Genomic DNA, 24,168 nt, shown 5'->3' on the forward strand with positions numbered 1-24,168 from the left:
ATGTGAAAGTCGAAATATATGAAATTCTTCTAAAAAAAAAGGCGTTAAAAAAAGCAAACAAAATTTAAGTGAAGTGTTAAGGCATACATAGTGGAGTGTAGAAATAAAAAAAATTACGCACGATATAAAGTTTGCGAAAATATTGGAAAACGAAAAAAACTTAGTCACTTTGTTATGAGCGGCAAGTTTGAGCTAAAGCGATACATGTAAATGCAAGTTATGTGAAGTGCGTGTGTGTGGGTTAGTGACAGCTACTTTCAGTTTAGAATGCCGGTTCATGTAATCTAATATGCAACAGCAATATAATTAAGTAAATATAAAAAATTTTAGGAAAAAAATTGTTTTACAATGTAAGATAAAAAAATTTGCTGATTCAAAAATTTAAAGATACTCAATATATTGATAATTTTATCAAATTTTTCAAAAGCAAAATAAAAAAAATGTAATTCTTAAAAATACAAAGAAAACAAAAACGTCATTGTGAAATTAAGCTCTTATATGTATGCAAGTATTTAATTCAGTAAAAGCAAAAATAAAAAAATTCTAAGAATTAATTAATATTCATTCTGATTTGAATACTACTAAAAGTGAAAAAAAAAAAATTATAAAAAAATAAATAAATAAGAAAGTGAAGCATTATTAATAGAAGCTATTCTTTTTAGTAGAAGCAAAAAGAAAAATCTTTTGAAAAAATTTAAATAAATGTAATATAATATTCATTCCGAATTGGATATCTACTACAAAAAATTCAAAAAAAAAAAAAATATATATATATATATAAATAAAAAATTTTAAATAAGGTGAAATATAAAAAATCTAAAAATCAATAAGTGAAACGCGATATCAGCAAAAATACGATAAAAGCTGGTTTAAGTATTACCAACAATTCAATGTAACAAAATTGAATATTGAAAACTTCTTAACAACCTATATTACAAATAATAGAGTGAGCTAACAAATAAAAATAATGAAACTGTTGAAATAAGAAAAAAAAAAAATTGTAAAATTTCAACGAATGGAAAATAATTTGATTATAAAAAAAAATTCAATTTAATTTAATTTAATACAAAGTCAAAATATCACTACAAGAAATAATCACAAAAAATAAAAGCATAAGGGGTGACAGTTTGAAAATAATATAAACAGTTGATGAAATATAAGATCTTCTTGGTAAAAAAAAAAAAAATTTAACAAATATCTACCAATAAAAAATTAAGAGAAAAGGTAAATAAATGCTATAAGAATGATTGCAAAAAATTTAATGAGAGGCTAGCAGCGCAAAGCTGTAAAACAGACAACAAAGTTGTGTGTTCAACAATCCAGAAAAGGCTTTCAAAGCTTCATATCTGTTTATGAACGTCAAGAGGTGATAATGTCATGACAATAACACTGTGCAACAAAAATTTTGCATGAAAAAAACAGCGATGCAGTTCTGAAATGAGACATAGCCCTGATAATTTTCTGAACAAACATATAGTCCTAAGCAAAGTTATAGTTCCAGTTCAGTCTTTATTTGCATTTAAAAGTTAAACTGGTCACAAGGTGTACTTCGACAATGTGTGCGAACTCCTTTTAGTTAAAGTGACCAAAGTCTTGGTTAAACTGGAATCAACTCTAACAGCTTACGATGTGGAACACTTACAGGATAAGTTGGTTGTTTTATGTTGGAAACACTAGGGATCGATCTTGTATCATTCTTGCTTCTCGTGCCGGATGCTGCACTTGCAGCAAGGCTTTTTTACAGCCTTCGGCCTCTTTCTACTCCCTCATAGCTCATGTCAAGCGCTCACTATCAAGGTCTTTTGGGTCGACCACTGCTTCTAAGCGCTAGGCAATTCATATCGCTGCACGGTACTATGGGGGTGCTCTCTAAATCTCTCTGCCTCGTATACTTTTCCAATCGTCTTCTCTGATTGGATTCACCTGCTGTTCTCTCACGCAGATCATTGAAATTTCTCTAATTTTGCTCTCCGAGTCCGACGCGTCCCTTGTAACGCTTTTGTCTTTTCACGCTTAGGTCTCACTTCTCCTTAACTACTCCTTGTTTTCTAAGATATGGAGTAGAAAATATATATACAAATATCATGAATATTTTTATAGATTTTACTTGATATCTTGCAGACTCCCGGCGGGTTGATAGTACATTTTACTGAAATCCCATTTGAGGACTTGTTATTGGCAGATTCTGCAGAGCGATCTTGTTGATATGCAGCACCCTCAGAACATTGGTGCATTAGCGCAATGACCAGATGATGACACCCGTACATACTATCACTGCAGATTTATTTAGCTTGAGAAGGAAGTTGGTTCCTTTCTATCCCAAACATGGTCTTAAGCGTAATGAGACTTCGCAATCAACTCGGTTGTCCCACAGCAATCCCTTACCTTAATTCCTTATAACAAAGCCCAGCGTAGGCCCACTTCACTTATGTCCGTTTTCGAAACTTTCTTGTTGATCTCATCAGTAAACTCATTCCCTTTAATATAGCTGAGAGCTTTGCGACCCAGCAAAGGAAGACATTGAGATGCCTTATGGACGCCAACTTCGCTTGACACCTCCACAAGATAAATAACACATTTGATTCTAATGCTTTTAGAGCGGTATTACTGTTGGCAAAAATTATTTTATTGGTGTCTGGAACTGTAACACAGTGAAGCGGCCATGATGCTCTCTCTATCTCCTAGATTTCCACCTGGAAGACACTGCATCAGGCAGGCAGTCGGTACCATTGACTTACGTGTGGATGTTTGAGTATATTCCAGCTCCAGTTAACTTTTCGGTTTCTTCGCAGTCAGTGTATATTTTAATGCCACTATTTGAGCCTTCTCCCAATTCTTCGCCTAAAAGATAGCTTATGTTCTTCACCTGAAAATTAAAAATTGCCGTGATGTGGTCGATATCGCACAAAAGGTAAGTTTTTAATTTGTTTAGTTGTTTTCTCGTCATATCTAATAATATCGTTCATTACCTCATAGTGGATTCTCTTAGTCATAGGGCCCTTTTCGGGGTCAATACCTACATGACCACTTGTAGAGGCATCAAGTGAAAAAATGTGTGTAACTCTTTCTGAGGTGAACCTTCCCTTTTTTGTTTATTGTCTTCAAGAAAACAAGACTTCCATATAGAAGTATGGTTTTCTGTTGTGAATATAATACGAGTTTTTGTAATATGTCTCACAAAAGCACACAATTTATTATATTGTTACGAATTTGGGGATTTCTGATAATCATGCACCTTCTGTTAACGTTCAAATCGTTCAACTGTCGAATAAATAGCTCCAATATTCCGTATTGCAAAATTGTCTTTATTTAGACTACTTTGGGAATAGTACAATTATCCTTCACAATCACGTACTTCACAATAGTGTGTTTAAATAAAATTGATTAGTTATTGCTCAGCTTGCGCTGCTTTTATACTCTCTGTTGCTTCGTTCGCATATTTCTCTTAAGGTCTAGACCCTTTACGTACATGGAACAGTTGTATCGCACACTTGGTTATTTAGATATACGCGTGTGGCTGTGTGAGTAACAATTTCTGCTGTTATTGTTGTTGTAGCAGTGAGGACAACTTCTGCTCTTAGCTGATGACTACACATGTGTATGTAAGATATTCTTGGTTGCCTTCTCTGTACGTGTGTAAATGGATTACTTTGATGTGTTCATGTACACAAGTGTGGCTGCTTACTTTATGGTTGTTGTGCATTTATTTACAAACAACATAGTGATGCTAAAATACGCCACATTATCTTTATTTTCTGAATGATAGGCATCTTGGAAATTTAGGACATGGGCCTGGGTCAGCAGCTTCAATTCGAGATTCCTTAATTCTATTCAAATTTATTTCCTCTAGTACAAGAACACAAGATATCTAACATTTCGACGGGGAACACTTGACGTGAAAAGCCCCATATACAGCAGTGAACAATAAAATAGCAGCAGCAATTTTTTCATATTTAATCAATCCAATTCTTAGTTTTAACTTGTGATAATTTGAGAAAAATCTTGTGAACGAAACTTAGCGAGCCACTCTCTCGAAGTTTTTATTTAAAGTTTCAGAATTTTCTGAAAATGCAGTTTAGTACATCATTCAATTTTATTCCAAAAAGTATAAATTGCGGCCACGTCGTGTGATGGTAGCGTGCTCCGGCTACAACACGTTATGCCCTGGGTTCACATCCCGGGCAAAGCAACATCAAAATTTTAGAAATAAGGTTTTTCAATTAGAAGAAAATTTTTCTAAGCGGGGTCGCCTCTCGGCAGTGTTTGGGAAGCGCTCCAGGTGTATTTCTGCCATGAAAAGCTCTCAGTGAAAATTCATCTGCCTTGCAGATGCCGTTCGGAGTCGGCATAAAACAAGTCGGTCCCGTTCGGCTAATTTGTAGGGAAAATCAAAAGGAGCTCGACGCAAATTGGAAGAGAAGCTCGGCCTTAGATCTCTTCGGAGGTTATCGCGCCTTCCATTTATTTACTTATTTTTTATAAATTGTAAATCTCTCAAAATTTCCATTGATTTTTACGGTTGCATTGATTCCGTACGGTGTTCCACATTTGCCTCCCTATAAAAATGCTTCAATCGCATGAAAGAAAATATGACAAACCCATTGGAAAAAAAATTATCGAAAGTCAATTTAAGAAGACTAAACTTGGTTGGTCTACAAAATTAAATACGCAGAAAAATTTGCGAAACTCTGAATAAAAAATGCGAAATATTTATAAAATTTTTTGCAAAGCTTCGAATTTTTTCAAAACGTTTCTAACATAGATTTGCACATTTTCAGTTACAAATATGGAAATTCTTTCTATAATTATCAAAAATCAAAGAAGTAAAGGTTTTAATTGACAATTAATTGAAATTGCTACTGCTATTTCTGTGCTTTCTGCTTTATATGCCTACTTATTTCCTTTCATCTCACATTGCAGAAAAGCCGACACCATTGAGTGATGTTAGAAAAAATTTAAAAATCCAAATAAAACTGTATATTATTATAAATTAAATAATTGTGAACAAAATGAAGCCATTTGATTGGTTATTTGATTAAAAACGTTTGCAATAAGCTGTGAAATAAATTAAAAGCAAAGAAACGAACTGAAACATATTCAGAAGAAAATCAAAACAATATAAGAAAACAGAAATTTTAAAACAAAAAGCTGCAAATTTGGGTAAAGAAAAACCAGCTTATTAATAAAGTATATTTTAAAAAATAATACAACGCCGTTCTTCTGCTCTGCAAAGTTTAATTTTTGTTTATATTTGACCTTTGTGTGTGCGCAGAATCTTAAGTGTAAAAGTGCTATGGATGTCAAACTAAGCTATGGCAATTATTACTGCCAACTTGAGTGAAGAGCCAATACAAAGGGAAGTTATGATATAATAATTCAAAAGCCAAAACAAGATAAGAAAATTGAGAAAGAAAGAAATTATAAAAAAAAAGAAGTGTGAGAAAAAGTTTAAAAAAGTAAGTAGGTAAAATAAATATGGTTCATAAAACTGTCAAACAAATTAGTCAAATAATGAAAAATTTTGGAAAATAAACAAACGCAATTACTTGCAAGATTATAAAATAAGCTAAGGAGTTTGTACAAGATAACAAGATTGTTTTGATGTCGAATGCTGAGTATAAATATGTAAAATATATTCTATAAAGGAAAAGGTGAAAATTATAAGAAAATATTTAAAGCAATTTCCACTAAAGTACTGCAACAAAGAATTGAAAGCAACAAGTGTTTACTGAATTTACTAAAAGTTCTTAGTATAAATGGTTTTGATAAAAAGTGAAGAGATAGCCGTAATATAAATGAGATATTAAACAAAAATTTAAGAAAACATAATTGATGTGAGATATTATAAATAAAATTTATGAAAATAAAAGAAATAAAAATATTTATTATTAAGAAAAATTAAATTATATAATAAAATATTAAAAAATATTAAAATTTGCAATAAGGAAAAATAAGTGCTTGTAAAAAAAAAAAATCGCAAAATAATGTAACTTATAAAGTATATAACACATAATACATATTATGTAAGTGCGCTAAGAAAAATTTTAAATTAAAGTGAAGAAAAAAAAATTCAAAGAAGTTGATTCAAAGTGATTGTGGCACACAAAGTAAAAAACCAAAGTCAGTGGAATAACATTAGGTAAGAATTTTATCAATAACTTTTTAAGGGAACAACTTCAACCTCTCTTAATATAAGAGTCGTAATTTAAGAGTTTTGTTTAATACTCACATTAACGGTGAATAAATTCAACACATCTTAGCGTTGTCGTCTGGCCAGACGAAATTTGACACTTTGACCTTTATCCACAAATATTTGAATTTTTATTTAAATTTTGAAGAAAATTCGTCGCACACTGTAATTACTCAGAAATAAGTTTGAATTTTTATTGATAATATTTGAAATGGGGTCTTATAGGCTTAAAAATACGTCCTTCTAGCCAGACGACAACGCTAAAATGTGACATAATCAACTTTGGTGCAAAAAAAAGATAAAATAAAAAGAAAACAAGTAAGGACGGGACTTCATACCTTTCATGAATGGGGCTGAACAATAATCTTATCCCGTTCGTAATCTCCAAATAATCGGATGTATAAGATATGAAATATATAGTGAACAAATGTATATACCTAAACGATTTTTAAGATAAAGATAAAATAAAAAAAGGCAAAAACCCCTTTATCTGAACGATCGTTTGTATGGAATATATATTATATATAGCTCCGATCGAAGTGATTTTTTCATGAAATCCTCTATGATATATTAGAATAAATATCATCAAGTTTTACGTTTTTATATTGGAAATAAAGGGAGAAATTCCTAAAAGTCTTTATATCTGAACGATCGGTTGTATGGGATATATATTATATATAGCTCCGATCGAAATGATTTTTTCATGAAATCTTCTATGATATATTAGAATAAATATCACCAAGCTTAACGTTTTTATATTGGAAATTAAGGGAGAAATTGCTAAAAATCTTTCTATCTGAACGATCGGTTGTATGCGATATATATTATAAATAGCTCCGATCGAAATGATTTTTTCATGAAATCTTCTATGATATATTAGAATAAATATTACCAAGTTTAACGTTTTTATATTGTAAATTAAGGGAGAAATTGCTAAAAATCTTTCTATCTGAATGATCGGTTGTATGGGATATATACTATATATAGCTCCGAACAAAGTGATTTTTTCAGGAAATCTTCTATAATATATTAGAATGTATACCACCGAGTTTCACGTTTATACTTTCTAAATTGCGGCAGGAATGACCAAAAACGTCTTATCTGATCGATCGGTTGTATGGGAGATATATTTTATAGTGGTCCGACCTTACCGGATTCGACAAATGTTTAATATAATACAAAAATACATCCTTGTGCCAAATTTCATTGAGATATCTCAAAATTTGAGGGACTAATTTGCGTTCAAACAGACAGACGGACGGACAGATGGACATGGCTATATCAACTCAGTTCGTCGCCCTGATCAATTCGATATACTAAATTTTGAGTCTACCTTCTATATTTCTCAACGTTAAAAACATCGGACCAAAGTTAATATACCATTTCATGTTCATGTTTCGAATTATTATTAAGACCGCTTCTAAACCAAAGAAATGTCACTAATGTTTTTCATGATCGGGTGGGTAGGAGTAAAGTAATTCACGAAAATAAAGCCTTTTCGTCTGGCCAGACGTCATTATTTATCGGAGGGTTTAAAGGACGTATCTCAGACAATTTGCTAATAAGGCCGTATCTCAACGGAGTCGTTAACAAAGCCGTATCTCAGGAGATCGACTTCGTTATATACGGCCTTATTAACCGAAAGTATGAGCTACGTCGTTTTTAAAAAAAATTATGAGTTACTCCCTTTCTATTAGTAGGATAGATCGAATTTTATGTATTCAATTGGCAAGACGGGCACATATTACTTCACACATTTTTTTCTTATTGAGAGAAAAGTCACAAAATTTGCACACTTCATTGGTTACTAGGACACGTTTGACTTCATCAGCAGCCTTTTGGTAAGCTGAGTTTTGGACTTGAAATCTTGTGCATTTCAGACTGGTGTTGCCTCTTTCCACTCACCAATATTCATGCTCCGCTGCACGTTTGTCATTTGTCTCTTACATACTCTATATTTTTAATACAAAATAATGTGGAATAATTTTAAGCTGCTTTAACAGAACTTGATCATTGGAATTACTAGAAGCGACAGTGGATTTTCTAGAAGTGCAATATTAGCAATGCTTCTGCTGTTAACTATTATATAAATACGGTTGTTAAGTTATTCCACACAATTTAAATTAAAAACGTAAAGTAAATATGTACAGTATTGTGTATAAAAGGAATAGCAAGCACACTAAGGGCCAAACTAGAAAGTGTGCAGCGGAGCACTCACATTGTGGCGAACATAAGCATTACTATGCTGTTAGTAAATAATCACAACAACTAAAACAGCAAGCAGCCACACTTATGTACATGTACACATTAAAGCAAACAGCCATACTAAGAAGAAGATGAAGAATATTCCACACACACATAACCAGCAGCTTGAAGCAAAGGGATTGTCCTATATACACATATGTAGTCATCAGCTAAGAGCAGAAATTTTTACTCGCACATACACGCGCATATAGCTATGTAACCAAGTATGCGATACAACCTTTCCATTTTCGTGAAAAGTATAGACCTTGGGAGAAGTATGCGAACGATGCAACAGAGAGTATAAAAGCAGCGCAAGCTGAGGAATAACTAATAAGTTTGATTTAAACACGCTTTTGTGAAGTACGTGATAGTGAAGTATAATTGAACTACTCCCAAAGTAGTCTAAATAAAGATCATTGTGCAATACTGAATATTGGAGTTTTTTATTCGAGAGTTGAGCGATTGGAACGTTAGCAGAATGTGCATAATTATCAGAAATCTACAGAATTCTTTACAATATGGCTGAATGGATAGCGAAGTATGAATGTTGGAGATTTCGAGTTAAAAATTTAGCTCCCGAAATGCTAGCTGATGGAGAAATGAAATTGAGAAATATATCCTAATAACCATCGCGATATGCCAGTTTTGTAGTTGTTCTCTGATATCAATTATAAAATATGAGCAATATGAGCCCTTCTCGCTAATTAGAAACGTAGCAAATAGCTTTATATATAAGACAATATGGCTGAAGCATTAATGATCTGTAAAATGAACGCTTATACATTAGTTAAAAATTATTAAATATATATATTTTTCTATTTGTGAACTCTAGACCTCTTTTAAATAAAACAACTCGGTTTGTTGGTAGTATTTAATTTTCGATATTTCGATCTCAATCTGAGATCATCATCAGGACTGTAATAACAAACCATTAACACACCCATTAAATAACACATAAAAAACATATCAATCTTTTAAACATAATACATAAGCGCGACTTACATCTTCCGCTGTGATGCAAAGACTAAAAATTGTGAAGAAAAGTGATTATCGGAACCAACGAAAAAACTAAACAGAGATTGTACATATGTAGATAATCAAATGAAATACCCTTATTGTAAACAAACATTGAGGAACATTTACAACAATAATATGGCATGCAGCGAAAATCATAATGTATGTATGCATACAAGTAATCAGGTGTATAGTTATTGTACCAAGGCGCAGAAACTGCATGAGTGTGCATGTGCAGAGAACGGAGCAAATTATTATTATTTTTGTTTTATTTTATCACGAGTATTGGTTGTGCTTTAAAACCAGGTTGCGGTAGGCGTACGCACAATGATCCGTGTCGGCCTTAAAATTCATCCTTTTATCAATAGGGGTGTTCACTATGTGAAGCATTTCTAAAGTAAAACGCTTATGATAATTTTTCTCCTCTTCCAAAATTTTGATATTTTCGAAATCCGGGTAATGTCCAGTATCCTTACTATGAGATGATAGAGCCGTTTTGATATCAGAAAAATTGTTCCTTAATTTTGTATTGGATTTACGAGCGGATATTCTTCTCTTCAGTTTTGATTTTGTCGTACCCACATATACTTTCTCGCATACGTAGGACCCGTCGCCGTTGCAAGGAATCCTATAAACAACATTCGTTTTTTCCTGTATTGGTATTGGGTATTTTAATCTGCTGAACCCCTTTTTTAAAGAATTGCTGTAGGTAAATGTTAGCTGAACATTATCCATATCAAACATGTTTGAATGTTTGATCCTTTCTGAAAGCCCAGGGACGTATGTGATGGATTTATAGATTTTGGCATTTTGATTTTTCTCCTTATTATCTTTACCTAGACGCGAGTAATAATTATATGTAGGTTTGTTCACTAATTTAGTTGGAAAATCGTTCTTTTCGAGGGTATCCTTTATAAGCTTAATATTTTTGGTATTGTAAATTCTATCACTAATGGAGAGAACTCGTCTCACGAAGTTATTGGCCGTGTTCACTATTACTCCTCTATCATGCTGTGAGTTGAAGTTAATCAGTCTGCCGGATGCAGTAGGTTTTTCGTACCAGTCTATTGCTAATTGGTTGTTCCTCCTAATCACCAGGGTGTTCAGAAAAGGTATTTTTCCGTCTTTTTCTAATTCAATTGTGAGTTTAATCTATCAGTGGCATCCATTAAGTAGGTTCAGCAAAATATTTTTGTCTTCCGTTTTTATTATCGCGAACAAATCATCTACATATTTCGTTAGCATTCGTGGTTTGTTCGGCGCCTCCATTTCAAACCGGGTTAAAAGTTCCTCCTTCACAATATCCGCGCTATACATCATAGGTGCAAAGTGGGATATGATAAAGGAGCTCACATCCATGACGAAAGAACTTTTCTTGACGGTAGTCAAGTTTTGCATTAAGGAAAATCGGTATTTCAAATATAAGGGTAAAATATACGAGCAACGATCGGGATCCCCAGCGTCATCGGTTATTGTGGACATTGTGATTTAGGAACTTTTAACCCGGTTTGAAATGGAGGCGCCAAATAAACCACGAATGCTAACGGAATATGTAGATGATTTGTTCGCGATAATAAAAACGGAAGACACAAATATTTTGCTGAACCTACTTAATGGATACCACCGTTGGATTAAACTCACAATTGAATTAGAAAAGGACGGAAAAATACCTTTTATGAACACCCTGGTGATTAGGAGGTACAACCAATTAGCATTAGACTGGTACGAAAAATCGACAGCATCCGGCAGATTGATTAACTTCAACTCACAGCATGATAGAGGATTAATAGTGAACACGGCCAATAACTTCGTGAGACGAGTTCTCTCCATTAGTGATAGAATTTACCATACCAAAAATATTAAACTTATAAAGGATACCCTCGAAAAGAACGATTTTCCAACTAAATTAGTGAACAAACCTACATATAATTATTACTCGCGTCTAGGTAAAGATAATAAGGAGAAAAATCAAAATGCCAAAATCTATAAATCCATCACATATGTCCCTGGGTTTTCAGAAAGGATCAAACATTCAAAAATGTATGATATGGATAATGTTCAGCTAGCATTAAACACAGCAATTCTTTAGAAAAGGTGTTCAGCAGATTAAAAGACCCAATACCAATACAGGAAAAATCGGATGTTGTTTATAGGATTCCTTGCAACGGCGACGGGTTCCACGTATGCGCGAAAGTATATGTGGATACTACAAAATCAAAACTGATGACAAGGATATCCGCTCATAAATCCAATATGAAATTAAGGAACAATTTTTCTGACATCAAAACGGCTCTATCATCTCATAGCAACGATACCGGACATTACCCGGATTTCGAAAATATCAAAATTTTGGAAGAGGAGAAAAATTATCATGAGAATTTTACTTTAGAAATGCTTCACATAGTGAACACCCCTATTGATAAAAGGATGAATTTTAAGGCCGACACGGATCATTGTGCGTACGCCTACCGCAACCTGGTTTTAAAGCACAACCAATACTCGTGATAAAATAAAACAAAAATAATAATAATTTGCTCCGTTCTCTGCACATGCACACTCATGCAGTTTCTGCGCCTTGGTACAATAACTATACACCTGATTACTTGTATGCATACATACATTATGATTTTCGCTGCATGCCATATTATTGTTGTAAATGTTCCTCAATGTTTGTTTACAATAAGGGTATTTCATTTGATTATCTACATATGTACAATCTCTGTTTAGTTTTTTCGTTGGTTCCGATAATCACTTTTCTTCACAATTTTTAGTCTTTGCATCACAGCGGAAGATGTAAGTCGCGCTTATGCATTATGTTTAAAAGATTGATATGTTTTTTATGTGTTATTTAATGTGTGTTTTAATGGTTTGTTATTACAGTCCTGATGATGATCTCAGATTGAGATCGAAATATCGAAAATTAAATACTAGCACCAAACCGAGTTGTTTTATTTAAAAGAGGTCTAGAGCTCACAAATAGAAATATATATATATTTATTCATCAATAGGAAGGAATATTTCTATTAAGCTCCAAAGCAAAAGGTAACAACTTTTCAAGAAAGAAAAGAAACGTACGTTATAAAATAAACCTTACTTTTTTATTATTTTGACATCTTAAAAAGCTATGATATTTGACGCTAGGAAGTCAGGTTTTGTAGATACTGTCATTCGTAACGTTATGTACGATTAACACATTCGACTTTTGAGTTATTTTGGGTCAAGCTTGCGCCAACAGTTTACTTTGAACATCCTCCTGCTTATTGCTGTGTTAGCAATGCTGATGCAACGGGAGATTCGTGTATACAAGTATCATATTTTTTCCTTGGGATCGACTCCCTAGTGGGGAATTCGCCGTAGCTATGGTTTCATCTCGCATGGTTGGATTTTTTTTATGGAAGGGAGTTAATTTTTAGGTAAATTGACAATAAAGCATACTTAACTAAGCCAACTAGTCTTTTCTCCGCTGAAGTTGGCAAAAAAGCATTTTCTCCAGAGCAATGCGGTTTTTACAGCTTTCCTTAAACGCAAGGACGTTTTTTGTGGAATTTGACGATAAAACATACTAATTGAAGCTATGCAGTCTCTTTCTTCTGAGCAGAGCGCTCACATCAGCCCTCTTATTAGACAATAAAGCATTCTCTTTCGAGAAATGTGGTCTTCTTCGTTGGAAAGTTGACGTAATATTTACTCTTCGTCGGCCCACAAGAATAAATTGCCTCTTAACTTATTCTAACCTAAGCATACATTTTTAAAAGACTCTTCTGCGGAAGGTCAAAGAAATCATTGATCACATCCTAAAATTGTAATCCTGGAGTATCATAAAGATAAGTAGATGCAAATCGTTCTTCTTTTTGAAATGTTTTGAAATTGCGTCGACATAGCCTAACGGTAGCAATGGATCTACAGTTAATGTGATAAGTAGCTAGTGAGTGCTTTTGTCCTACAGCGAGCGGACATTTCGATTTTATGTGACGAAAAAGTTGTAATCATATCGCTTAATTGTGATGCATGTAATTTGGTGTCCAGAAAAGGCTGTTCTGGACCTGTAACAAGTATCTGATAGGCTAAAGCCGTATCTTAAGGTTAGACCTAGTAATGGTTCACCCGATTAAAAGATAATTTGGTACCAATAATTCAGCGGCCGCCATGATGGTAGCTTGATACACTTACCACACCGAAGATTCTGGGTTCAAGCCCCGGGCAAAACCACATCGAAAATTTAGAAAAAAAAAATTTCAATTACAAAAAAGAGTTTCTAAGCGGGATTGCCCCTCAGCAGTGATTCGGGAAACATTAAATGTGCATTTCTGCTATGAAAAGCTTCTCAGTGAAAATTCGTTCCGTTCGGGGTCGGCATAAAATATATGGGTCCGCATATCGCCAATCTGTAGGAGCACGAAGAAAATTGGCAGAGAACTTACTTACTTACTTAATTGGCGCTTAACCGTCTAAACGGTTTTGGCCATCCAACAAGGCGCGCCAGTTGCTCCTTCGCTCCGCCAACCGGCGCCAATTGGTCACACTAAGGGAGTTTAAATCGTTTCCACCTGGTCCTTCCAACGGAGTGGGGGCCGCCCTCTACCTCTGCTTCCATAGGCGGGTTCCGATAGAAACACTTTCTTGGCCGGAGCATCAGCTTTCATTCGCATAACATGGCCTAGCCAGCGCATCCGCTGCGTTTTAATTCGCTGGACTATGTTGATGTCTGCGTATAGCTCGTACAGCTCATCATTATATCTTCTTCGGTACTCGCCATCGCCAACGCGTAGAGGGCCATAAATCTTTCGAAGAAATTTTCTCTCGAACACTCCCAAAGCCGCTTCATCTGCTGTTGTCATGGTCCATGCTTCTGCCCCATATAACAGGACGGGTAAGATAAGTGACTTGTAGAGTATAATTTTCGTTCGCCGAGAGAGGACTTTACTTTTCAATTGCCTATCTAGTCCATAGTAGCATTTATTGGCAAGATTGATTCTTCGCTGGATTTCAGTGCTGATGTTGTTGCTAGTGTTGATGCTGGTTCCCAAATAAACGAAGTCTTTTACTATTTCGAAATTTTGACTGCCAACCGTAGGGTGGTTGCCAAGGCGCGTATGCGCTGACTCTTTGCTGGATGACAGCAGGTACTTCCTTTTGTTCTCATTCATCATCAAACCCATCTTTACCGCTTCTTTTTCCAGTTTGGAGTAAGCAGAACTAACAGCGCGGGTGTTTAGGCCGATGATATCAATGTCATCAGCATATGCCAGTAATTGCACGCCTTTATAGAATATTATTCCAGCGCGGTTATGTTCTCCAGATAGTATAATTTTCTCCAGCATCAAATTAAAGAAATCGCACGATAGGGGGTCACCCTGTCTGAAACCTCGTTTAGTTTCGAACGGCTCGGAGAGGTCCTTCCCAATTCTGACTGAGCTGATGGTGTTGCTCAACGTCATTTTGCACAGCCGTATAAGTTTTGCGGGGAAACCAAATTCAGACATAGCAGCATATAAGCAGCTAATTTTCGTGCTGCCGAAGGCGGCTTTAAAGTCGACGAAGAGGTGATGTGTGTTGATTCTCTTTTCACGGGTTCTTTCCAAGATTTGGGGCATTGTGAAAATCTGGTCGATGGTAGATTTACCAGGTTTGAAGCCGCACTGATAAGGTCCAGAAGCCGGTGGGCTTCAATCTTTCGCACAATACACTTGAAAGGACGTTACATGTGGTATTAGGAAGGCTGATTCCACGATAGTTGATGCATTTTGCAGTATCCCCGTTCTTGTGGACTGGGCAAAGAACACTTAGATTCCAACCGTCGGGCATGCTTTGGTCCGCCCATATTTTGCTAAGAAGCTGCTGCATGCGCCTTACCAACTCCTCGCCGCCGAACTTGAATAGCTCCGCAGGCTATCCATCAGCGCCCACGGCCTTGTTGTTTTTCAATTTGGTTATTACTATTCTAACTTCGTCATAATCGGGCGGGGGGACATATACTCCATCATCATCGATTGCGGGATCGGGTTCTTTATCTCTGCGCGGTGAACTGCTGCCTCCATTTAGGGGAGCAGAGAAGTATTCCCTCCATAATCTAAGTACTCTCTGGATATCAGTTACAAGGTCGCCGTTTTCATTCCTACAGGAGTTTGCACCGGTCTTAAAGCCTTCCGTCTGTCGCCGTATTTTTTGTTAGAATTTTCGGGCGTTATTCCTGGTAGCTAGCAGCTCAAGCTCCTCGCACTCACGCCTTTCTGCTTCTGCTTTTTTCTTCCTGAAAAGGCGTCTCGCTTCCCTTTCCAACTCATGATAGCGTTCACACACTCCTCTTGTCGCGCTCGCTTTTAACGTAGCCCTATAGGCAGCGTCTTTTCTTTCCAACGCGGCATTCTTCATCATACCAGTTGTTTTTTCGTGGCCGCCGGTAACCAATTTTTCCCCGGCAGCAGTACGAAGTGCTTTGGAGATATGCTCCACTGCTTCTGTATTCCTTCAGGATGAGTTGTGCTCTCAGAGAGCAGGTGTGAGAGTCGAGTTGCGAAATCATTGTGTTTTTTGTTCCTTGGTGTTAGCCGCGTTGAGGCGGGTGCGTATTTTGGCTGCAACGAGATAATGGTCCGAGTCGATGTTAGGTCCTCGGATCGTGCGCACATTTAAAACACTGGAGGCACGCCGTCCGTCTATCACAACGTTATCGATCTGATTGCGAGTATTTCGATCAGGAGACAGCCATGTAGTTTGATGTATCTTTTTATGCATGAACCTCGTGCTGGATATGACCAAGTTTCGAGCACCGGCAAAGTCAATCAGCCTGGCAGAGAAGCTGGGCCTAAATCTCTTTGGAGGTTAAAGCATCCTGCATTTTCTTTTAATTCGGCTAGGTTGTGTTTAGGTCAGTGAGCATGAAGCCGATTTTTGGGCCACTTACCTCGCAATTAGATCCGTTGTATTTGACAATATGAGGAAGAGCCCTAAGAGACAGGTACTTACGTTAAATGTTTATATATATATGCCATTTTATTAAGCTGTCATTCCATCGAAGTTTTATTACCTTTTTGTACAAGTGAAATTATCGTTTGAGAAAATCTTGAGAAAGTGCTAAATCTCAAATAAACAAACCGAATATCGTATGGACAAGTAATATTTTTTAAAAGCTTATGGAGAGCATCAACTGATACAACTTAGTCTGCAAGAAATCTTAAAGATTTACTTTAGCCATTTAATTAAAAAAAAAATATCTGAAAGCTGGTCTTTAGGGCATACAAACACATACATGACTCATGAAATTATATAGAAAAACACAAAATACGATAAACTTAATTTAGTGAATATATTTTCGTAGTATATCACACCTTAAGTAATTGACGAATAGTACTATTTGCGGGAGGTCTTAACATAAACCAAATCAATATACATACACACGTGCAAATATACATATAACAATTGTGTGTGACCCTCTACTTCATACTCATACTCCAGCCTCCAAAATATTTACGCACACGATGCAAACAAGCAAACGCTTAAGCACATCGCTAACAGGACAACGTCTCACACCGTGTGATAGTGTAAATTTGCACACGCAACAAAGGGCAATTTGCTATCGGTAATGGAAAAGTTAATTTGTGAAGTATTTAAGAAGAGGCTGTGCTTTGCTCAGTGCGGCAAATGAGATGGTCCATGCACCATTTTGGCAAAGTTCTCCTGACAGCCTTCGAAACGATGGCTAACAATGTTTAAGTTTATATTGCGGCTTAAGTTGTAATGTAAAATGTCTACGTGCAAAACTCATACTTATCGCATACGCATACATACATACATACACAAATGGCTTGTGTTGTGGGCACTCGAGTGCTACGCACGCTCACGCACATATTCTATAAGTACTAGCATATGCATGTGCCCAACAAACATTAAGGTTAGAAAAACGATTAGAAGACGAATCGAATTCTAATGTATTTCTCTAAGGTAGAAGGTTAGAGGACGATTTGCGAAACTGTCGCGAATTATAGCATTCTCGACAAAAGGGGGACTTCGTTCTCGATATCAAGGAAATGTTTAGAATTCTAATCGAATTCTAACGTCAATTTCTAATGGGTTTCTAATGAGAATTTTGAAGTGATGAGCAATTAAGTTCAATTATTTAAAATCAGCGAAATTTTCATTGTTTCATTATATCAAATACTTTTATCTGGTTATAAGCTTATGTATTAAAATATTTCAAAGGCTTTTTCTATTGCCATAAATTAAAACCGTACTTAAATATTGAGCTCAGCATTTCTAGTGTTATTCTAATCGTTTTATAGTCGAATTCTAACCTAGTTTTCGATTAGAAATGCATTAGAAAACTATGTACATTAGAATTCCAATGTAAAAGTACAGTGTTTCTCTAACGTTAGAAACTGTGTTTGCTGGGTGTATGTACAGCAAAAGCTCTATTGCTAATTACTTGGTAGTGTTGAAAGCAGCAAGGAAAACAAAAATTTATGATTCTTTTTTTTTTTCTTTTTTTAAATACACGATTTTTGTCGTCGAGCGCAAAATAAGCTGAATATCTAGAAAATGTAAAGTAAAAAATTGTTGCCACTTTTAGTTATTAACGTCATTACGAAAAAGTCTTTTGAATAAGTGTATATGAAAAGTATGAGAGTATAAATCTCAGTGTGTCGCTAAAATGAAAGAGTGCCTCAAAGTAGGCCATAAAGTTAAACATAAATTAGGCAATGCAACAAAAAGAATTGTAAATTGCAAATGAGAAAATTGTGTGAAGAGAAACATGCACGATTGCCATCAAATACTTAGATGCAAAGCTGCAAACTTTCCTTGCATAGTTGCTATTATGCTAGCAGTTGGAAAAAGTAAGAAGTTAAGTTTGTATTCGATCTATGTAGAACATTAAGAAAACTATATATCTAAAATTAGCATATTCGACTGGTGTTCATTTGTGCAAGTACGAGTCTCAAAAAGTTAAGTCAAACTTGTGAAAACTGTTTTTATTCGTAATGAATGAGTGCACAAATGTATTCAAAGCAACTTGAAAACAATGAAATTAATTTGAAATGGCCAAGAATGCTGACGTCAATAGTTTCATAATAAGCATTTTTAACACTGGCATGCTTACTCTGACAAAAAGATGGTAAATACGGCCAATATTAATCTACTAAAGCCCGATTTTTCGGTTCTATAACTCATATCAAACAACTTTCTGAAATTATTTTTCCAACCTTTGAAAGATTTTGAGAAATTTGCTATCAATAGCCAGTACATTTCTCCAGGTGATAACGTGAATTAGATATTGTGTTGAGGTGAGTTGAAAAAAAAAACTTCTCCATGGTGGTATCACCAGGGCCAACAACTGTTTATTGTGAGAAATAAACACCTGGTAAATTATACATGTTTTATTTTATTTTCTTGAAAATACTGTGTTATTGGAATCTTATATTTGAGTCCTAATAGAGAACCCTACTTGAATACAAGTTGAGAACTATCTTTTTCTCAACTTAAGAAGATCTCTTTATCAAGGAAACGGCGTCTTAAGAGGTCCCAAGGCTTCGGGAGTTCGGCCTTTGAAGGGAGCATACATACGGGCACAGCCGCATCCTTCTCAATATTAACAACTCCCGAATCAAGTCACAAACGGATTACATATGTCCAAGGGCAGTCTTCGACACAAACTACATAATTCTCTTACCCACAAGGAAAGATTGGAAAGATGGGGGGATCACTCAGAGATTCGACATTTCGGTTTTCACGGAGGGATCTAAAACGGCTTGCGGGGTGGGAGCGGGAGTATTTGCGACTATCTCGCCCACGTACTTATGTATGCGGCTTTCCGACTCGGCAAACATGTTTCAAGCTGAGATTTTCGCTATCCAAGTGGCGCGTAAAACGTTATTGGATATCAATAGTAGCGGTAACAGGGTAGCCATCTTCTCCGATAGCCAGGCGGCTCTTGTGACGCTCGGGTCAGCGACGATAACACCAAACCTGGTTGGGCAGTGTAGGTAGAGCGCCATGATTTTGGCGAGCCGGCAGATCGTTACTCTGATATGGATGCCGGAGCATCGAAACATACAGGGTAACGGCATAGCGGATCAGCTGGTACGGCGTGGAGCGGCTCTTGATGTCTCACGAGCGAAGGAGGTCCATGCAATCCTGGGACTCATGAAGGCTTGCAACAATAGGTGGAAGCGGTTGCGGTCCTGTAGATTTTCCTAGAGCTGTTCCTAAATGAACAGAAGGGTTATATACAGAGTAGTTGCGGTGCTCATGGGACATTGGACAATTGGGCTACATGCGGCATGGATGGGACTGAAACACACTACCTCCTGTCGCAACTACAAGCGTCCGGGGGCGGAGGAAATGGTGAGCATCTGCTGTGCGAATGCCCCAGCACAGTATCGAAGCAGAATAAACTTTCTTGGAAAGCCCTTTTCGAAAACCGCCCAGAACTCAACGATATTTGGCCGGGAGAGCTTCTCAAATGTTAAAGCTCTTATATCCATAGGTGGATGGTTTCCCTGAGGCGCATGAAAATTCTTATCAGTTTTCTTACAACACCCTTTCATTGGTTAACTCACGAGTTGTGGTATCAAAACGGCGCATGAGCGCTAATTGGAGGCAATTGGGACTCGCCACTCCAACCACCAAATCAACCAACCAAATTAAATAACAGCATTTTTAATTAAGCTACTATTTGGAAACAACGCTTGAGATTTAAAATGTGCTAGTTATCAACATGAGCTATAAAGGTTTTCTAGCCAAAATACTTGTTGGGTATATTTCACGCCATTGCGGACGAACGCAAATAACCAATAGGTTAACTAGAGTTTAACCATGCCAGATCACTAGCCTTACCTCAGCTTAAACTTCAGTTATAGTAGACTGAAAATTGCAGATCAAGTCTAAACATTGTTTAACTGACAAACTGAGTTTAATTTGTTGTGAAAAACTAAGAATATATAAAAACTTTGTATAAATTTAATATTGTTGTAACAAATGAATCGATTCATTTGGACTCCCTGGTAAAAATAATTATATTTTAGATGAGTTGGCTGCCAAACAGATTTTATGAGTCATTAAGGTTGGTTTTTGAATACAGCCGTCAATTGTTTTGCTACAATTGGCGCAAATATATTTCCTATGGTTAAAAATAATTAATCATTATCCGTGCTTTCGAAACTCCACCGCAGATGTAGAATCTAAACTATGTAAGACAGGAATATTTACGAAGATATTTTGAATCATCGTAGCAAACGTTTTAAAACAAATAAATCCAGGGACAGCTATTATATTGTTATATACCTGAGACCGATATTTCATGGTGGTATCATAAGACTGCGGTCGCCGTGCTGTGATGGTAGCGTGCTCCGCTCACCTCACCGAAGGTCGTGGGTTTACGCCAAGTGCAAAGGAACATCAAAATATTATAAACAAGTTTTTTCAATCACACCAGAACGGCTGAACAGGCTTGGACGAAATTCGACACAGTAAGGTGGACGTGGGTTCCCACACTCCTTGGAGCAATAACTTTTCAATTATTTTTAGCCGATATAACATTAAGTGTATTAACAGTGATATCAAGTATACGGGCTATATTGATAGAGGTGTAACAATTTAGGAAACGTTTGAAGATTCTGCCTAACTCCCTCTAGAACCTTTGCTTTAAATTGCTATAACTCTTCGCAAATTTGTCACAGACCAATAATGTTTGGTGTCTGGGACATATATGTAGATAGAACCCTAGTGAAATTTCAAAGGTGAGCAGTGCTGTCTTCTCCTTTCTCACACTCTTCCCCTCTTTAGCAGCTCTTAAAAATCGTGATAATTCTACGTTGCTTCGTTCGAAATTATGTTAAGCGGGGAAGATACAGTTTTTAAAACATTTTTCGAAAAGTGAGCAGTGACACGCCCACATCATCAATTCCATTCTTCGTCTAAGCCCCCGAAACATTTTTAAAAATTGCTACAACTCCGAATGTAATTACCTTTAATTGATAAATTTTGGTGTATGGGTCACATTCGTCGTGGCATACCAATTTTTGCCCATACAAATTTTGTTAAAGGGAGCAGTTCCACAGTCGTAATGATTTAAGAACTATTATGGCGCTATTTCGTTGTCATTGCCTGACTGTTTTAAGGATCACAGCGGAAATTCCTCTGTATTTATTCTTTTTCGGGATCATTTTCGGATCTTTTTGGTAAAGTTTTGAACAGTTTCGGGATTATTTCGGGGTTGTTTTGGGACCGTTGAAAGATCAATTCGGAACTATTTTGGTATTTTTTAAAGAATCTTTCGGAACAGCTTTGGTACAATTTTGGAAGAATTCTGTTATTGTTGCTGTCATCATTTAATTTTTTTTCTGATTCTATCTAAGACTTCATCAAGATGATAAAGACCATTTAGAGATTGCCCTGAACCAATATATATACATTTCGGGATAAGATCGTCCCGGCTTTAATAAAAATATATCCAGTAGGCTCTTCTTGAGTATAAGTATTTTTAGTAAATTATATCAGCCGTTCTGTTGTGTTTTTGTTACGAAAGCAATATCTGGTCATCCCGACATCCACACATCCCAACTTTCACACTTATGATAAATGTATGATCCATGATTCATACCAATTTTGGTCTAAATTTGTATGGATGTCCAGACATTTGTCTTTGTGAGAACGACAAAATGAATTTAAATAAAATTTGGCTTGCGTATAGCCAATAGTTTGGAAGGATATGCTGGCTATTTCTACAGAAAAAGGCGTTGTACGCCCCCGAAGAAATAGTTATTATTTTATATTTTCATCCAGATGAATAGATTTGGATGAAGTCTGACAAAGAGATAAACAATAGTTTGGAAGTATCTGAAACAGTATTTTTAATTGCTAAAACTATTCGCAGATCAGTGCCAGACCAGTAACATTTGGTTTTTGAAACATATATAAAGATTGATTTCCTAACGAAGTCCCTTCAATAATTAAACTCCAATTAGAACTGTTTTCCTAAATCGGCATAGAATGGGTAACTCAGATGTCCAAACATCAAAACTTTCGCCTTTTTAATATATGATTGCATGGTTCAAGGTTTATATAGATTTTGTTCTAAATGTTGTGAAAAAATTTCAGGTCTCTGGTTACTTACGGAATGATTTGGGATACAGTCCGGGACCACTTATGTATTATTTCCAGGCTCTTAAGGAAACATTTCATCATTTGGGGTAATTTTGGGGCTATTTCTGAATCGAAGCGGGTCTTTTTGTGATAATTTTTTAATAATTTCGGAATACTTTTGGAATTATAGCAGGCGATTTCGGAAATATTTTGATACTATTCTATATTGTTTATGGGATATGTTTGGGTTTATTTGCGGCAGTTCGAGACTGTGATAACTTCACGATTGTTTCGAAACCTTTTTCGATTTGTATACGTGTTTAGGATGGTAATCGGGATTTTTTCGTAATTCTAGATTACTTAAGCACTATTTAGAGACTGCTTTGGAACTATTTTCGAATCCTTTTTGGACTTTTTCTAAGTTTTTGGTACTATTTTGGTACCATTTGTGTTAGAGAACAGTTTGGTTCCTTTATTAACCATATCACCGATACAATTTTGTGACTGTATAAGGGTTATCTCCACATAGTTTTCAGATTGTTTTTGAGAGTACTTCATGACTATTTCGGGCCGTTTCGTGAATCTTTTTAATGTTATTTCGAGGCTGCTTCAGGATCATATCGGAAGAATTGCTACGAAATATTTTTGACTATCACCGGATCAATTAAAAATTGTTTACGAAACCACCTTTTAGGGATCATGTCGTAAAAAATTATTTCAAGGAAGTGTTCGACCCCATCTTTTTACTAAATCTACTATTTTTATTCCTGTGGATCCTTAACTATTCGCCGATTGTGTGGTTTTCTGGACGCGAACTGGGCCGCGGATAAAGGCTAGTTTTTAATATATCATACCTTAACGTACCGTTAAAAAGTATTTGAATGTAGAAAAAAACTGTTTGAAAAAAAATTTTTTAGTGTGATTTGTGTCTTCCAAGTAATTGGAGGACCGACTTAAATCCCTTTCTGGGGATTTTTTTTTATGTGGAAGGATACGAAATGCCATAAAATTTTGATTCTAGTTTATTGTGGTTGATTCTTCTTTCTCCATTTTCAAAGGTTTTCATGTAAGTCAATGATGTTTGATTTGATTCGCGGGCGACTGGCCATTATCAAGACATTCAGCCAAATAACAAAAGAAACCGACATACTAAATTTCATTACAATTTTTTAGAAAATGTCCTATTGTGCCAAGATATAAAACTTTTTAGAGTTCAATAATACACAATTCTAATTCAATGCGGTTAACCAAAAAATATTTTCAAGCAAAAATAAAATCATATAAACTAAAGTCACTTATGACCGTTGTCGTAATTTGATTATATTTATTTACAAAATCCTATATCCATGTGCTATTCTTTATTCCCCAAAGCTAGTGGGCGAGTTGAAAAAGTTCAAAAGGAAAATAAACAAAATCACAAATTCAAATGAAACAGAACAAACTAAACAATTTCCTTTAACTATTTACCCTTACCAGTTACACTCACATTACAGCTTCAAACGTCAACATAAATAAAAGTATTGAAATAATAGAAACAAAAATACAAAAAACAGCAACAAGTGGACAAGCCATTTAATTTGTTGCATCCCTCCCACAAATTGTCATCGTCCCAGCAGCTCCTTGCAGCGTGACTGCTCCATATT

At 35.6% G+C, this 24,168-nt stretch overlaps 1 long non-coding RNA gene across 1 annotated transcript in view; it reads left to right on the plus strand.

Annotated features, from left to right (window-relative positions):
- Positions 1 to 812: 812 nt before the first annotated feature.
- LOC137240614 (uncharacterized) overlaps positions 813 to 24,168 on the plus strand; it is a 399,438-nt gene continuing 376,082 nt past the window's right edge. Inside the window, exons 1-2 of the long non-coding RNA XR_010949777.1 lie at positions 813 to 1,224; positions 4,921 to 6,139. This is a non-coding gene — a long non-coding RNA (uncharacterized lncRNA). The remainder of the gene's footprint in view (positions 1,225 to 4,920; positions 6,140 to 24,168) is intronic.

Source organism: Eurosta solidaginis, chromosome 2 (assembly GCF_040869045.1).
Source record: "Eurosta solidaginis isolate ZX-2024a chromosome 2, ASM4086904v1, whole genome shotgun sequence".
NCBI classification, from domain to species: domain Eukaryota; kingdom Metazoa; phylum Arthropoda; class Insecta; order Diptera; family Tephritidae; genus Eurosta; species Eurosta solidaginis.